Source organism: Lissotriton helveticus, chromosome 3_1 (genome assembly GCF_964261635.1).
Source record: "Lissotriton helveticus chromosome 3_1, aLisHel1.1, whole genome shotgun sequence".
Lineage (NCBI taxonomy): Eukaryota > Metazoa > Chordata > Amphibia > Caudata > Salamandridae > Lissotriton > Lissotriton helveticus.
In genome coordinates, this window is record NC_136061.1 from 1,667,872,899 (window position 1) to 1,667,885,014 (window position 12,116).

Consider the following 12,116-nt stretch of genomic DNA (forward strand, 5'->3'; position numbering starts at 1 on the left):
AATGACCAATCAGCTTCGCAAACCTCCGTTACACGAAGCGGAGCGCTGTTACAGATATATATCTTTTTTTGAACGTTAATTTCTCAAAATCCACTGGAGCACATATATTGAGACCTAGCAAAGGCACATCGGGCTACCAGTCCCTAATATTTTGCCAAGTTTCGTGCAAATCCATTCAGCCGTTCGATTATTATTATTATTTTTTTTTTTTGCCCCGCGGGGCCCTTTTAAAACCTCCACATCAAACCTAGGGGGTCAGCGAGGATCTACTATGCCCCCTTATAGTTATTTCCCCCTTTGTTTTGACCTCCTCTTGTCTCTCGATCCTACCGAGAGACAAGATGGCGGCCGCTACGGACTTTTTGGAATGTTGACAGACGCCGGAGAACCAATCAGCTTCGCTTCACAAAGCTCCGTTGCGCGTAAAGTACGCGTCCTGGGACGCTGCCAGGTCCGCTGTTACAGATATATATCTTTTTTTAAACGTTAATTTCTCAAAATCCACTGGAGCACATATATTGAGACCTACAAAAGGCACATCGGGCTACCAGTCCCTACAATTTTGCCAAGTTTCGTGCAAATCCATTCAGCCGTTCGGGCTAAAAGTGAGGCCAACCGCCCTATGGAAAACTCAATGTTAAAAACACGTTTTGGGACCCCCCTTTTTTCTCGGCCCCCCCTTGACGAACCCCCCCCAAATTTTCAAGGGCTGCTCAGAAACAAAATGTGCCATTTTCCTGAAAATTTCAGCCAATTCCGTCCACAAACGCCAAAGTTATTAGACATAGAATTTTCAAAAATCCCATAGAGAAAAAATCCTAACTATATATACCTACTGGCGACCGCCAGTAGGTAATATATTCACTGAAAAAACCATAGGTTTGACACTCGTTATAGTTAGGAATTAGCATTTAAAAAACCTTTGAAATTCACTGAAAAAACCATAGGTTTCACACCAGTTATAGTTAGCTGAACATTTTACTCATACAAAACCATTTAGTCAGTTTAGTCACTAACCCATGCATTCAGTAAGACACATTTAATCACTCACTCATACAGTCAGTCACGCACCTACTAAATCCTTCATCCAGACGCTTATACATCACTCATTCTTCAATATGTAAAACATATTTAAACTTTACAGAAACACATAGTCACTGGATGATGTCATCAGTGATGTGATCAGTGATGTCAATTGAGATCTCATCAGTGATGTCATCAGTAATGTCATTTGATATGTCATCAGTGATGTCATCAGTGATGTCACTGACCATGTCATGAATGATTTAATATGTGACATCATCAGCAGTGGATTGTGGGCGTGCGAGTTATAGTGAGTCCAACTAACTATAACGTGGAATTTCAATGGTTTTGTATGAGTAAAATGTTCAGCTAACTATAACTGGTGTGAAAACGATGTTTTTTTCAGTGAATTTCAAAGGTTTTTTAAATGCTAATTCCTAACTATAACGAGTGTCAAACCTATGGTTTTTTCAGTGAATTTCAAAGGTTTTTAAATGCTAATTCCTAACTATGACGAGTTTGAAACCTATGTTTTTTAAGTGAATTAAGTTTTTTTAATAGCTAATTTTTATTGCTTTTAATTATTATAATTTTTTCTAATTATTCCAATATTCTATATTTTTATAATATTAATTTTTGAATGTATTTTTCCTGTTTTTTTTATATTTAAACCCTGGAGCGCTCAGGATGCGCGCACCCGTAAACGCAGCCGTACACGTAGCGTGAGCGAAATTCCCGCGAGCGAAAAAAAATATATTTATGTATTTAAAGTAAATAATAATGGAAGACATTCAGTGGCATACTCATAAAAGTAGTATTTTTGATTTTTAATAACCATATTTTTACTTTTAAACACATTTCCGAAAATCGAGCAAAACGTCATTCATTCGCGCCGCGTAAGCACCCCCGGAAGCACCTCCATAAGCGCCTATGTATGTGCCGCGTAAGCGCACCCGTAAGCACCCCGGAGCACGCAGCGTAAGCGCATGTCAAGCCATGTGACCTTAAAACAACACTTTTGATTGGTTAATAACAGTTTTTTCATAACTATAGAAAGTCCCCACCATTTCCATCACTACCTATTTGTATTTGCTGAGAGAACACCTCTTGTGCATTGTTCTGAATAACACCTCTTTTTTTGGAAAGATGTCTGCTTCCAGGGACTCCTCCTCAGACTCTGTTGTTGAATTCGTGCCTGAGGATCCCCCCCAGAGAAAAGTAAAAGAACATTTCATCTGGAAATTCTTCACTTTCCCAGAGGGGGAAAAAAAATGCAATGCAGCTAAAGTGACCTGCCGGATATGTGACACAACTCTGTCATGTGGGGATCCCACCCGCAAATACAGTTTCGGGAATGCCACCTTGATCCGGCATGTGGAGAGGAGGCACCCTAATAACTTTGCAAGGGAGAGCACAAGGGACCTGGCACGCAATCCCCCAAGAGATGGCAGCAGCCCCTCCACCGGAGCAGCAACACCTTCTGGAAGAGCAGCAGCACATTTAATCCCCAACATACAGCCGGTGTTTGCAGATTTAAAAATAAAATGCAAACAGTGATGAACTGCTCTACTACGGGGAACAGAGCATTGAAATAATTGTTCGAAGGAAGGAGGAACACCGCTGCTCCACCCATCCCTAATTTTTCTCCTTTTTTTGCTCCTGTTGAGCAGTTTTGCATTCCTTGGTTTTGTTTTTGTCCTGAAAAAAATAAAAAAAAAATTTTAAATCGTTCTGAAAAAGTATAAAAAAAAATAAAAAAGAAAAAAGAAGAAAAAAAAAGTTCTTATCAGAACTACCTCCAATTCTCCAAAAAGAGCTATATTACTTATATATTGTCATTCCTTTTTTCAATGAATGTGTACTGCATAAATAAATGGATAAAATGACTGAATGAAGGGGAGAAAGTGACTGTGGGAACAAATGACAGAAGAGGAGTGAGTGAGGGTGAGTTGATGGCAGAGAGGGATGGAAGGTGAGTGAGAGTGAGTGAAGTGGGAGTCAAGAGTGAGGGGATGGAGGGAGTGAGGGTAAGACAGAGGGAGTGAGGGAAGAGGAGTGAGGAAGTGAGAAGACAGAGGGAGTGAGAGAAGGAGTGAGTGAAGTGGAGTACGGTGAGAGAGGAAAGGAAAATGAGTGAGGGAGCGAAGGAAGGGAAGAGAGGCGAAGGGAAGAGAAGCAGGGGAACTGAAAGAAGATGAGTGTGGGAGAGGAGTGAGGGGAAGGGGAGTGAACATGGGGAATGAGGATAAGTGAGTAAGCGGAGTAAGGGAACGGGGGTGAGGGAGGGTAAGAGAAGAGCAGTGAGTTTGAGGAAAGAGTGGTGATAGAGGGTGGATAAAGGCAAGTGAGCGTGAGACAAAGGGAGTGAGGGAGAGAGGAGACAGAGGGAGTGAAGGAAAGAGTGAGAGAAGGGGACTGAGTGAGGGAGCAAAGAAAGGTAAGTGAGGGAGTGTGGGAGAGATAAAGGGAGTAAGCATGAGGGAAGGGGACTGAGAGAGTGAGGGGACGGAGGGATTGAGGCTAAGAGAGAGGGAGTGAGGGAAGGAGAGTTAGGATGTGAGAGGACAGAGGGAGTGAGAGAAGGAGTGAATGAAGTGGAGTAAGGTGAGTGAGGGAAGGGGAATGAGTAAGGGAGCGAAGGAAGGGAATAGAGGGGAAGAGGACTGAAGCAGAGGTACTGAGAGAAGGTGAGTGGGGGATGAAAGTAAAGGAAAGGGGAGTGAAGGATGGGGAATGAAGGGTAGTGAGGGAACTGGAGTAAGAGAACAAGGGTGAGGGAGGGTGAGAGAAGGGCAGTGAGCGTGAGTAAAGAAGGGTGAAAGAGGGTGGATACAAGTGAGTGAGGGTAAGACAAGGGGAGTGAGGGAGTGAGGGGACAGAGGGAGTGAAGGAAGGAGTGACAGAAAGGGACTGAGTGAGGGAGCAAAGAAAGGTAAGTGAGGGAGTGTGAGTGAGTTATAGGGAGTGAGTGTGATGGAAGAGGAGGGAGAGAGTGAGGGGATGGAGAGAGTGAGGCTAAGAGAGAGGGAGTGAGGGAAGGGGAGTGAGAAAGTGAGAGGACAGAGGGAGTGAGAGAAGGAGTAAGTGAAATGGAGTAAGGTGAGGGAGGGAAGGGGAATGAGTGAGGGAGCGAAGGTAGGGAAGAGAGGGGAAGGGAAGTAAAGCAGGGGGACTAAAAGAAGTTGGGTGTGGGAGGGGAGTGAGGGAAAGGGGAGTAAACATGGGGAATGAGAATAAGTGAGGGAAGCGGAGTAACGGAACGGGGTGAGGGAGGGTGAGAGAATAGTAGTGAGGTTAAGGAAAAGAGTGATAAGAAACTAAATTTTGTTTGTCAAACTTACCTTATAAGTAATGTAAACTTAATTACATATTTTTAATAAATGTAATATCTGTGGAAGAGGAAATAAAAAGTTATAATTTTATAATATATATTTCAAAATACAAGAGACAAGGCAGGAGATTAAAAGTTATAAAAGGGTACTAAAAGATAAAGTGGGAGTGAAGGACACAGAAAGGGAAACAAAGGATCGGTGAAGGACAAAGAGATTGAAAAAGAAATAGATGGAGAGCAAATTACTAAGAGGATAATGAGGCAGATAGATTCAGTGACAGAGAGGAAGAGAGGGAAAGAGAAATGAACTGAAAGTGAGTAAGATACTAAAGGAATGTGAGTTAGCAAAACTAAATGAGGAAAGGGGAGTAAGGAAAGGGGAGTGAGTGACAGGGAAGGGGGAGTGAGTGAGGGTGCATTCACGACAATGAGGGATGGAAGGTGAGTGAGGGTGAGTGAAGGGGCGTGAGAGAGTGAGGGGACAGTGGGAGTGAGGGTAACAGAGAGGGAGTGAGGGAAAAGGAGTGAGGAAGTGAGAGGACAGAGGGAGTGAGAGAAGGGGTGAGTAAAGTGGAGTAAGGTGAGTGAGGGAAGGGGATTTATTGAGGGAGCAAAGGAAGGAAGGAAGGGAAAGGGGAGTGAAGCAGAGCGACTGGGAAAAGGTGAGTGCGGGAGGAGAGTAAGGGGAAGGGGAGTTAAGGATGGGGAATGAGGATAAGTGAGGGAAGTGGAGTAAGGGAACGGGGTGAGGGAGGGTGAGAGAAGGGCAGTGAGGTTGAGGAAAGAGGGGTGATAGAGGGTGGATAAAGGCGAGTGAGCGTAAGACAAGGGGAGTGACGGAGTGAGGACATAGAGGTAGTGAAGGAAGGAGTGAGAGAAGGGGACTAAGTGAGGGAGCAAAGAAAGGTAAGTGAGGGAGTGTTGCTGAGTAAAAGGGAATGAGTGTGAGGGAAGGGTGAGTGACAAAGTGAGGGGATGGAGGGAGTGAGGGTAAGAGAGAGGGAGTGAGGGAAGGGGAGTTAGGATGTGAGAGGACATAGAGGGTGAGAGAAGGAGTGAGGGAAGTGGAGTAAGGTGAGTGAGGGAAGGGGAATTACTGAAGGAGCAAAGGAAGGAAAGAAGGGGAAGGGGGGTGAAGCAGAGGGACTGAGAGCTGGAAAGTGGTGGAGGGGAGAGAGGGGAAGGGGAGTGAAGGAATGGGGAATGAGAGGTAGTGAGGGAAGTGGAGTAAGGGAACGGGGGTGAAGAAGGGTGAGAGAAGGGCAGTGAGGGTGAGTAAAGAGGGGTGATAGAGGGTGGATAAATGTGAGTGAGCGTGAGACATGGGGAGTATAATATATATTTCACAATACAAAATACAAAATAACTTGTACAACATGTAATATGGTTTATTTTTGCTGTACTCAGAATATATTGAATTTCACTAAAAACAGTGAGTTCAATACTACTCATCATATGACAGCGGGCAAAAAAAACCACAATCAAAAAGATTGTGTTTAAAAAAACCATACAACGTTTCAATAAATAATGTAAAACTTAGAAAAAAAATATCTTAAATGTTTTCTTCCAAACAAAAATTTCTTACGTACATATCAAGAATCACAAATTAATAAAACATTAGTATGTCAATATTATACTCTCAAAGTAAAGTAATATAGAAACATAAATTAACAAATTTACCCGAAATACTCATTTTTGATTCATTTACTTTTCCACGAGGCCAAATAGTATAGGAAAAGTCCTTTTTTTGGAATTTACTTAATAGTACTTTTAAACTTTCATTTACCCGACTTTCTGAATGAAAAGCTCCAACATCTATTCGATCATCTAACAATATTTATATTTCCACCTCTGGCTCACTCATGATCAACATTTCCTATAATACTGATATCACTTACTTTGTGATACACTTATACTACCTCTATGAGAACTACAAGTTTTTTATTATCTTGATCACTCTCACTCACAAAGTAAATTTGAACAGCAGACTAACTTTTGTTAACCACTCTAATCTTCCTAGGCCAATTACTTTTCCTAAAATTTGGGTTGTAAGAACACCTGGTAAGAATTTTGTAAGTCAGAAGGCAAACGTTGTTTGAAAGTCAATTGAGTATTGTTACAATAAGTCCAGCCTTTTTGACGTTTTAAATAAGCTGTGTAATGTCTTGATGTTGTAGAAGGACCATCATGGAAAATAATTGCTGCAGTTACAAAGATTCTTCCTAAAATTGATAATTGAGAAGCCACAACATTTTTAATTAAAGTTGTCAATTTAGTTCCATTAGGTCTACATCGTTGGAACATTAAAATTACATACTGTCCATATCTTTGTATAAATAATGTTGATAACATTGCAGAGTTACATTGGGTACAGACCATGTTTTGATTTGCTTCGCTAACGAGATTATTGAAAGACACTGATTTGGAGTCTGGTAAAGTCAAATATATAAATCTTTCAGTGTCTATTGTAGTACTACTTGAAAAGGAACAATTGTCGCAGTCATGCTGCCATTTATAAGAAAGACCGAAAAGATTTTCAACATCTATACCTTCATCTTGCAATACAACAAGCATATACACTAGAAATTACTGACAATCTTGCTGAATATTCTGTGAAAATTGATTTAGACCAGAACGTGTCTAAAACATTTCGAATATCAGAAACACTTTCTATTTTTGTTTTGTCACTGCTACATTTCTCAAACACAGTATTCAACAAACAACAAAATCTTTGATCCCGATTTTCTACAATCTGCTCTTGTAAAGTTTGGAGAAAAAAAAACATTAACCACTACATTAGCATAGCAGTTGACACCAGAACTGTTTTCAAACTGAAATCCAACAACATCTTCAACAGAATCCTTTTCCTTTCTCCTTACAATTACTGGTTCATCTACTTTTTTTCTTTTTGCTACAACCTCGCTACAATTTTTCTCATTTCTTCTTTTTCGGCCTACCACACGCTTTTCAAATAAAAGATATTGAGGTAAATTTGGAGCATATTCTCTTCTTAACCTATTATATTCTTTTACACAATTTAGATCTGAACTAATCTTTGTCTCATCAAAATCAATCAAGTATAATCCAGATAAAGTTCTGACTCGAGATAAAGCAACATATGCCATACCCTCCTTGAACACAGAACTTCCAATATTCACCAAAGCACTATCTACACTTAAACCTTGAGATTTATGAATAGTTACTGCATATGCCAAACAAACAGGAAACTGTTTTCGGCGAACATATAAACTTTCACAAGCAAAAATCGAGCAGAACAACGACTCAATTGTTGTACTTCTTCAATTCCATCAAATTTAATTTTCAAAAATTCAATTTCATCTCTATTTCGGTAATTCACATAATCAACAACATGACCCATTGCTCCATTTACTAAACCTCTTTCCACATCTAAATTCCGTCATAAAATTATATGACAATTTAAACATGCATATAGACTCTTTTCAAAACCAGCAGTTTTAGATATTGTCTTCTCTAAAGAATCCAATTTTGATTTAAACTTTTCTGACAAAACAATAGTAGCTCCTTCATGCTCTATCTTATCAATAGCTTCCAGTTTTACAGTCTCTTGATTTTCTAACTTTAACATTTTGTTGTTGAAGATTGAACATTCTTGGAGAGTTGGCATCAAGCATATCACAGATTTGTTTTCAGCAATTTTCCTATAAATATTCTCTGGGAGAATATTTTCGTTTGGAAACAAAGTTGAAAGTAATCGTGCCTGTAAAGCTTCTTTGCCATGTTCACTTACTTTTCCAATTCTTATATCTTGAAGAATATTTTTATAATCTTCATCCTTTGCCTGTCGCATATTTTGAAGCAGTTCTGCATATTTAAAATATAACCATATATTAACATTTACAATGCTCCCTAAGCACTTTCTGGTATCTTTATGCGTAAGCATTTTAAACACTGGTTGTCCTTTCACAGGAGTTAGCTGCAGTAGATCTCCAAAAACAATGATGTGTTTGCCTCCAAATAACACATCATACTCTGTTTTGAGAATTTGTTGCATTCTTAAATGCACAAAAGCAAGCATTACATTTGATACCATGCTTACCTCATCACTGATAAGAAGTTTCATTTTCTTCAGGACTCTGGAAACTTCACAACAAGCTTCTGCAGATAGCTTGTGGTATTGTAATTTATTATCATGCTCTACTGGCAGCATCAATAAACGTTGTAAAGTAACCCCTTTAATGTTATGTGCTGCCAACCCAGTTGGAGCGGTAACAACTCAAGAGAGTGATGACTCAGTTCTTTTCTGTAGATAAGTTGCAATTCCTTTAATTAGAAAACTTTTTCCAGTTCCTGCTTCTCCACTCACGTACAGTCGGACAGGTTTAAATGACGTACATGAGCACTCTTTTTTCTCATGACATAAACCATGCTCAATCTGTTCTATGACTTCGTATTATATTTGTTTCTGCTCAACGTTTAGTTGTTTTTCCAATTCTTCTAAGTTTACTACATCCTTCTGAGCTTGTTCCATTGCTCTTTCCACCTCATCCATGGCAGTGGCAGCTTCATTTTGGATAATTGGTCCTCCAAGTGGATCCTGACTCAATGAAGCAGAACTCTGACTGTCTTGAGAACTGTCTCTAGCAATCTCTGCTGCAATTGTAGCTTCTTGCTGTATTTCATCGTTCAACATTTGCAGATAATTAGTGAAAGCAGGACATTCTATAGTATTTTTGCTTGCATTGAAAGAATCTTCATAACTGAGAAAATCTCCAAGTAGTTCCTCTTCTGTACGCCATGGCTTAAAGAGTTGCTAAAGAGCTAAATAGTAAAATTCCCTTTTGTCAGGAGATTCACAACTCAATTTTCGATGATTAATCAAATGTCCTTTTCTTTGTTTCACCAGACATCCTTATCATCCAATTACAGCATATACTCCTTTATTGATATCTTCTGTAATATTCCTCTTAAAAGTATAGCTTTGCAGTACTTCATAGAGACAAACATTCTCAAGATGGCTACTTCTATTTGGATAGTATGTATCCAACAAGTTTGTCTTCAAAATATCTGCACTGTTTGGTTCTTTCTCTGCCAAATACTCAATTTCTTGTACAGATTTCAAAACTCGGTTTCATGTTGCAGCAATACCTAGACTCACCCAAATGATTGTTCTAGATTTGACATATAGACTTGCTGATGATAACCAATCTGAACATTCGTATGCTCCAATTTCTCGATGCGATAACATCTTCAGACTGTAACTGTACAATTTCTTACTTAGGCTCTTTTCATGAGAAATTTCTTCCCACATTTCCTTTAGTTCTGTCTTTTCTGATTTTGTTATGTAAGACGTTACATATCGAGCCACAGCAATAGAGTTGTCAGCAACATATTGAATATCCATGTTAGCATTCCACATGGACAAAATTACTGGGTTATAGTCATGTATGTATTTTGACTCTTCATTTCTTTTTAAGTTGTATGTATTTTTGGGTGATTTTCTTGTCACAGTATGTCACAAAGAAGACATCAAATTGTTTACTCTTCCTTTAGATATTACTGGTCGTGGAAATGCAAAACAACATTTTGTGTAGAACTTGTCCTTGGATTTGAACTTTCGTCGACAGTATTTTCCACAACGATGGGTTTGAAACCGTAAGACTTGATGTCTTAAATTGTTTTCTTCTGTACTTTTCGGAACAACACATGTAGAATACTGTTCAATAAAACTCATCACTGTGTCATCCGAATCTGTTCCAAATTTGGGAGCATCTTTGATCCATAGCAGCATATGTATGTGAGGAGCACCTCTTGCTTGATACTCCTTTCTCCAAAAGAAATCCAAAACCTCTCCAAGAGGAGGATTTTTTTTGTTTGTGATAAAAGACATCATAGCTTCAAATCTATGATTGAAATACCTGCATACATTAACTGGATCCAAAGAGCACAGTTCTCCAGGTGTCTTGTATTCTATATTTTCTATGTTTGCATTTGCCTCTCGAAGAAATTGAAGTAAGTCTTCCCAAGCATACTCAGCACAGCTAAGAGTAAGGAACCACGTAGGAGTTCCTAAGTTTCTTAGCATACATTTCAGTTCCCCATGACGACGGTACCAATACTCGTTGGTACCACGCTGACATGCCATGAGATTAATTAGCTGAGACTCCAAAATAGTGTCTTGCTGTTGGACTTTATCCATAAAGTCCTTTACTGAAACATTTTGCAGATGTACTCCACTTTTCAGTATATGGTTCACTGCATAAGAAAGTCCAGACAAGTCACTCTCAAACAGAAGATGAAACAAATATGGAATACATTGGCGAAACCTTGGATCTTCTGCATATAATCTTAAAGTCCGGTATTCAGATGCAGGAATTTGAACAGATCGGTCATCATATCGACCACCTTGACCTGTTGGACATAACTGAGGAAAACAACGAGCTTCCAAGCTTTCTTCCCATACACTAATGGGAATTCCTTTTGCTACTTTCATTTGGAACAACTCAATAGCATTCCCCCTTACTTCTTTGGAATGCAGAGGATGAACACTATAATATTCATACATTTCTTCACTTCTAGACACATCTACTTTTTGAATTTGCCCAGCTGAGAAATCACTGTCCTCTTCTACAGTTGTTTCCTCTTCCCCAACATATTCATTTTTGTAGTACTGATTGTTTTTTACCAAATACAACGTTGCCTTTTTAACTTTCCTAACATCCACTAATTCTTGCCAGATTTTCTTACTCTTTGTAGCAACGCCATTAACTAGAATAACCAGAGGTTCCTCTTTCACTTTTTCAACACCAATTGTATCAATATTTTTCTTTAAATCTAGAGGCAAATATACAACTCTTCCCTTTAATCCTCTTAGTAAATCAGAAGGAGGCAATTTTCCTGTCTTAGGCTCCATGCAAACAATAGCCTGGAATGGATGCACACATTGAATCAGAATAGACTCATAAGTATTTAAATCCATCAATTCAGAAGGAATGTTTACCAACTCAAGATTATTATGTACAGCTCTAGCAGGCATTTTGTTTTCATTTAATTTATTATAACAATATTTACAAATACGCAGATCAGAACCCAAATCAAAACAATTCTCTACCAACAAATAAGTTGCAAAATCCTTTCACTCATTATTATTTTCCTTTTCACTTTTTACATATAAATCAACTAACCTAGTCTGATTCTTATATTGAGTTCGTCGACAACACACACGAGAAAAATTTGGCCTTTCACTTGAAATGACCTTAAACTTTGTAATTTCATGGTCAAAATTTTCTGTACTTAAATTCTGTAAATTCTCTTCCACATTACCTACTATTACTGTATCAGTTTCTGCACTGCCCTCTTTTTCACCAAAGTAACTAAACTCAATTTCTTCACAAATGTTGTTCACATCTAATAGAGATCCATGCAAAAGAGCACTGTTTAACTGTTTTAGCTTAAGTGCTGGACTTTTTGCATAATACAACCTTCTCACTAATTTCCTCACTTTAGTATGATGTACTGCTAACATCCTAAAATGATGAAAAACACTCTGACATACTTTTCTAGAAAGACAAGCCAGTGAATGCCCATGCAAACCTGTTTTTTCTCTCACTCTGCAAGGATCTAACTCTTGCAACATTTTAATTTTTTGTTTTAGACTTTTCTTAGTATATGTACGTAAGAAATTGCGGAACAAATCAATTGAATGCTGTCGCACACTACAAATACTACTGCAATTCCAAGTGTACACTGAAGCCTTAGGATGTCTCCCTAAAACTTCATCAGC